The 6,222-nt window shown below is 39.7% G+C and overlaps 1 long non-coding RNA gene across 2 annotated transcripts; it reads left to right on the forward strand.

The window, feature by feature from the left end:
* Window positions 1-718: 718 nt before the first annotated feature.
* Window positions 719-5,631, forward strand: LOC120613362 (uncharacterized). Of its 2 annotated transcripts, none has more exons than XR_005655679.1 (3): window positions 719-1,597; window positions 2,950-3,250; window positions 3,716-5,631. It is a non-coding gene; the product is annotated as an uncharacterized LOC120613362 (long non-coding RNA). The 2 variants fall into 2 exon arrangements; XR_005655680.1 differs by having other exon boundaries at window positions 3,150-3,250.
* Window positions 5,632-6,222: the final 591 nt, after the last annotated feature.

A 6,222-nucleotide genomic window follows, 5' to 3' on the forward strand; every position in this document is an offset into this window, starting at 1 on the left:
TTGAAGACTTATTAAGGAGAATGTAATTGAAAATATAATTACAGTGTGGTGTTAGGCAAATGTCTATATTATTGGGTTAGAAATATATCTACAAGTTTACTAGGAACAGGAGATGTCATCATTGCTCTATGTAAACAGATAATGCAGATAGTTTAGTTAGTGAGAGCCTAACTTTTTCACTCCAACTGTTCTAATTAAAACTGAATGTACCTTGGAAAATGCCCTTTCTCCTTTCTCTAAAAATAAGCTTTATTCTTGCTTTGCGCTGTGATGCTTACTATTCTCTTTTTCTGAGGCCAAAAATTATGGAGACTTGTTAGCCCTCTTTAAAAGAGTACATATACCTGAAACTAATACAAAATAATACTGAATGTCAACTTTAATTGAAAAATAAAAATCAAAAACAGAAAAAAGAAAAAGAAACGAATATGTATGCATATGTATAAATATGTTATTCTTTTTCAAAATGACATTCCATTCTTCTACTTCAATGAGCCTAAAGTGTTAGTGACTCTGAAACATAGTTCTCCTGGCGTAAAGATTGATGATTTTAAAAAACAGAACAATGATCATAATTTTAAAATAGAGTATTTCTCTGATGTCTTTTTGATTTTAGAAACTTTCTTTTGGGCATATTTTAAGAAGCAAAACATATGTTTATGTTTTAGCACCTTAAAATTTGGACTGGAAAAATTCTTTAGGTAATCTACCTCAAATTTCTTTCTTTTTTTTTTGAAGATTATTTTCCATTCTAAAATCAGCAAAATATGTAAACGTATAACATACAACAACGCATTAGTAGTTCATTAAAATAACTTAATCATTTTGTTTTCAAATCAAGCAGATTTTAGACTGGCAATGACCTAACTCATTTTAATAATATATTGTTGATTACAATCTTGTTTTATTTTTAAGCCAAAATTGTATGTATTCATTACAGAAAACTCATTTATGTCGCATAGAATTAAAACTCTTCAGAGTTCCTAGTTTTAAACAAATATACATACATCTAAATAATTATTAAATCCGAAGCAAACAATGACCTTATTTTGACAGAGTCTATAGGAAATGCAGCCTTACATACATAACCTACCAAACAACAGAAAATTTAAACATGCCAGCTTTGAAGTAGTCAAAAATTTTTCAGGATGAGAAAGCTACATTAAGAATGAAAATATCCACATTTCAAACACTTTGAAAGTGGAAGTTGCTTCTAAGGTGATTTTTGCTGCTTTGAAAAAAAAAGAGGTTTAAATACAGTTTTATAATCATTTCTTACATATCTGTTGATTAAGCATAACATTCACATGAACATACAAAATAACATACACAAGAAAAACAAAATTTAGAATAACATTTTGTATTGTAGTATATGTGAAATAATTTGTTTTTTTTCCACTATATCCCTGGGTCAAAGTTTATAGCATTTACTTTAACCAGCTATCTTTCTCATTTTCATAAGGGTCCCACGAGGCAATAGTCATACATTGTTACTTCAGCCTTCACAAAGACAAAACAGTACAGATCCCTGTACTGTAGTAGACAACACAGAACAGTCCCAATTTCAGTTCCTGTTACATTGACAAGACTCCTTCAGGTAAGGGATTAAAACATTCTTTTATCATTATAAGGTTAGTGACCATTTTAATGGAATAAAAGGATTATTTCTGCTGCATTGGGGATAGGAAGTTTGGGATGTGAATATGTGTGGAAGATGTCTTTTCCCTTTTATGCTTGTTCAGAAGTTCCCTTTAACTGGAATAAAACTAGCTCTATAATCTCAGATTAATATTTATGATAAATGTTATTGAGGACACAGATTGTATAGCACCTGATCAAAGAAATTTTTTCAACGTACTTTTTTTTTTTTTAATCAAGAGAAGATAGGTAGGTGATTTTCACAGGCTAAAGTTTTTGCCTTTTAACATCAACCATATAGTGCTACTTATATTTGTTCTATCAGTGTGACTTAAAAAAATTCTAAATTTACTAACCTCACACGATGTGTAACATTTTAAAAATAAATAAGAGTTTCAAAATTAATTCTTCCTGACTTATGTGGGAAAAGATAGTGCAGGTCACACAAATACATATTCAGACATGAAAATTATAGAAATTAGAGAGAAAAAAACAATAAATATAATCTCTAAAGTTGTCAAAAGGCTTTCAAATATCTAATTACTTCAGATTTTACATTTTGATATAATTTATTGTTTAAACGAAAAGATCCCTCATTTGAGAGAGGGGCTTTTAAAAGATAAAAGTAAATCAAGGTAAGTGATATTACAATATGAAAGTTAAACAATAAGGCTTCCATTTTGCTACAAAATAAAGTGAATTATGTTTCATAAAAGTGTAAAATTTATAAATGACATTTCATATGGTCAGATATAAAATATAAGTTATTTTAGGAAGATTAAACAGCATTTTAATTTTGATTTTTTAATGATTTCTTGCAAATATTCATTTATTACTTTCCAATCCACATCTAGAAACGAAGAAGAAAAAATTATTTAACCCATAAGTTAGTTGTTCTTTCTTGGTTTATGTGGGGTAAATTCTAATTTCATAGAGGGGAATGTATTATGATAATTTCTAAAATATAACTGTGTTTTTAGTGTTTTGCGTACATGCCAGATAGTTAAAAACATTTCGTTTCAAAATAACTGCATATGTATAAAAGCCAAATATACCGTTTGTTGCCGTGGCGTTATAATTTGATAGGGGAGCAATAATTTTTTCTGTAAAGTTAAGTTTTACAACCAAATGTCATCAATTAACAGCTGAGCCAACGACTAAAAGAACTAAATTTCATTAAACTGGAGATGTGATCTCTTCACTGTAATTGTTCTCATAAAAATTATGTGAGCGTTTTGTATGTGGTTATCCTAAATGTTATGTATGTTCTTTTAAAAACTCTTCGTTCCTTTTTTCCTTTCACTTTAACAGTGTTCTGCCACGTGACTAGCACAAACCATACCGACCCTGTTTCGGCATCTTAGGTGTACCACCGGAGATTCCAAAAGGAATAAAAATTACTAGAAGTAATTTTTATATTTATGAATAAGGGAGGGTTGTGTCCTTTTGAGCTCTGTTGCACCGGACCGTTGATACGTTTTCTCATTAATATCTTCTGTGACTTCCACTAGAACTAAACAAATCGCATGGCTTTAAAAGATTCTGATCGCCTGGGGGTTGGAGAGGATGGAGTGTCTTCTCTGTCTCCCGCGTCCACTTCCTCTCCCTCCAGGTGTGTATTGGGAGGGGACTATGGGGGGAGTTGTGGGGGGCGGGACGGTGTGATATAAACAGAGGCAAAGTAGGGAAGCGGGGCTAAATCCCTCCAAGATTCCAGGACCTTATCTCCGCGGAGCACTTAAGGCCCCACTATCGCATCCTTTATCTCATGGTCTCCCTACTGCAGGGCCTGGTGCGCAGATTGGCGGCTCTGCCTCCGAGGTGGGACTGGGGGTGGTGATGGGGTTCGGCGGTGCGGGTCTTCTCACTGCAGAGAGGGAGCGGGTAAGCGCGTTCCGTCCCATTCTGTTTCAAGACCTTGTCCGCCTCGCTTTCTGGAACCAAGTCGACCACAAAGTTGGAAGAAATAACGTGAATTGTAAAGGGGGAGAACCCCCACCCTCCCCCAGTCTCGAGAGAAAATCTTTCCAAAACATTGGTGCCTGATTTTACTTAAATTCTTTGCAATCTTTCTTAGCTGCCTGTTTTTGTCTGGAGATGGTTATAAAATGAATTTTCGAACTGTTGGGTTGAGAAAGAAACTAAGAAGGAACCTGGAAGGCTCAAATCAGCACCCACCGACGTGTTAGGAGTCCCGCGGGCCGCATCCGAGGCGGGCCCGGCGTGTGCTTCGCGAAGTCCGGCGAGGCTGCCGCAGGCGTGGATGAGACAGCCTGCCGAGAGCTTTGAATTGCTAGAGCAGCGCTTCAGGATCTGTTTGCATTAAAAAAGGGCGCGGGGTGGGGGGTGAGGGGGGAGAATATTTGTAACCGGATGAAACCAGTCTCGCTCCTTCATAGAGAGCACAGTTTGGCCGCTTGCCTGGCGCTGGGGCACGGCCACAGCAGCTGCTGGGTTCTGGAGGAATTCAAGTCTTAAAATAAATGATCAAGGATAATTCATTCCCGAGGCAAACGGCCCGTCCCTCCGCCCCCACCCTCAAGGAGATTCTAGTTGAACTTGAGGGCAGATCGTTCCCATCGTCGGCTCCCGGGGCCTGGGCGCGCGGTGGCCTCGCAGCCGCCTGCACCCCAAACGCTGCGGGGCACACGGCCACCAGGACCCGCACCATACTCAGCTTAGACCTAAGCTCCCGCAGGCCAGACGCATCCTGGAATGGACAAGCTTTCAGTTAACCAAGGGGCTTGAAATGGAATCCAACGAAGCAGGAAAAGCTGGAATCTCCGCGTCCTGGGCTGTGGAGCAGCGGGTGGAGAGGCTGGGGAAAGGCGTGCGGGATGGAGGATCGGTCCGCTGGGCTGAGCAGTGCTGCGTTAACTCTGCCGCAGCTCCCAAATACACTCTAACAATTCAGGTTTACGGTCGACTCGTGTCACCAGCACATAAATCACTGTCAGCCGGGACAGCGGGGGCAGAGCGATCCCGCGCGCCCTGGCCACTTCGGCTCTATGCGGGATAACAGCCCCGGCTGGGCGCGAAATTTACCGACCCGGGACTTTTGCCCCGAATCTTTCCACCCGAGTTTCCTCTGTACTTTAGCAGACAAGCAAAGGGTGCTGGGGGAGAAGTTTATAGCGAGCCACCGCGACCGCGTCTGCTTGCGATTGTTTTCCAACAGTCAGAGAAGGCAAGAGCACAGCAAATCTCATCATGTGCATGGGTAACCCTGAGCCCATCAAGGTTAAAGTGCCATTCTCAAGGTCACAGAAAGCTCTAGGAAAGCTGCTGTTTGATCCTAGTCTCTTGATTCCCGCTCCTTCCATCGTCCCGAGAATAAGTATACCTGTAAAGGATTCACTATTTACTGTCATAGCAATTTGTCAGTATAATTTTCAATGTGATATTTTCAGTTATCGGCCAAAGAATGTACTTCAGATCTTCTTTCTCATCCTACCTCACCAATTCAGATGAAAGGAATCTCAGGCAACCTCAGACAGATGTCAGGGTACTGGACAACCAGTTCACCTTCCAGCGGGTAACCCACCGCCCATCCAAGTCAAGCAAAGGAATTCTGTACAGAGCCAGGGACTGGGGCAGATGGAGGACGAGGGGGTTGGGCACGGGCTTAGAGAAATGCCACAGCGAGGCAAGTGGTCAGGCAATCAACTTTCACCTTCTCATACACTGCTATTAGAAAAGGGACTGGTTTTCGTCCAGCAAACTCTCCCCTCAGGCGCTCAGGGCTTGACGTTATCGTGATTATTTCTCACTATTCACACCCATTATTTTAGGAAAACACACACACACACACACACCTCCACATTTTCAGTAAAGGTGAACTCAAGCCATTTAGGGTTCTCTTTGTCCCTATAGTTTATTTATTTTTTGAAATCTGGGTTGGAAAGTTGGTAGCCCCCCAGAGCATTTATTTTTAAAAAGACCACAAAGCATTGATCTGTTCCCTTTTCTTCTCATTCAAATGATCTCTCTCCCTACCTCCTCTCTCTCTCTCTCTCTCTCCATCCCTCTCTCTCTCTCTCCCACCCCACTCCCTCCCTCCCTCTCTCTCTCCCTGTTTTAGTCTAAGGGTGGAAAAGACAGAAACCCCAACCTTCAACTGTCAACTGTTTTCCAAACACCAGATTAATGTTCCCCAGGACTCGTAGTAACGTGACCTTTCTGTTTTCAGATGTGTTTTTTAACATGTAATCGTTTGTTTGTTATGTCTCTCAGTATGGAATAAGGAAAGCAGGGGGAAGGGGTGCCCGTTGCCGGAGGGAGTGAAAAAAATGGTTTGGAGCCCGTTTTTTTCCCTCCTCAGCACAGGAAAGCTCAAAGCATTCATTTTTGTGTTCAAGAAGATAATCCTTTGGGGTGGAAAAATTCACGATACTGGTATTGAAAAGAAGTGTGAGCAATTGATGAACAACTATTTAAAAACAACATAGCTCAAAACAAAAATCTAATAAATGGATTTTTTTTTTTAATGACTAAGAGTCCTGGAGCACGGTTAATGCTATTTTCTTGATCTAGGTATCTACATGAGAAGTATTATTTTAAATTATTTATCAAGCTTTCACTTAT

This window comes from Pteropus medius, unplaced genomic scaffold, assembly GCF_902729225.1.
Source record: "Pteropus medius unplaced genomic scaffold, Ma_sr-lr_union100, whole genome shotgun sequence".
Lineage (NCBI taxonomy): Eukaryota > Metazoa > Chordata > Mammalia > Chiroptera > Pteropodidae > Pteropus > Pteropus medius.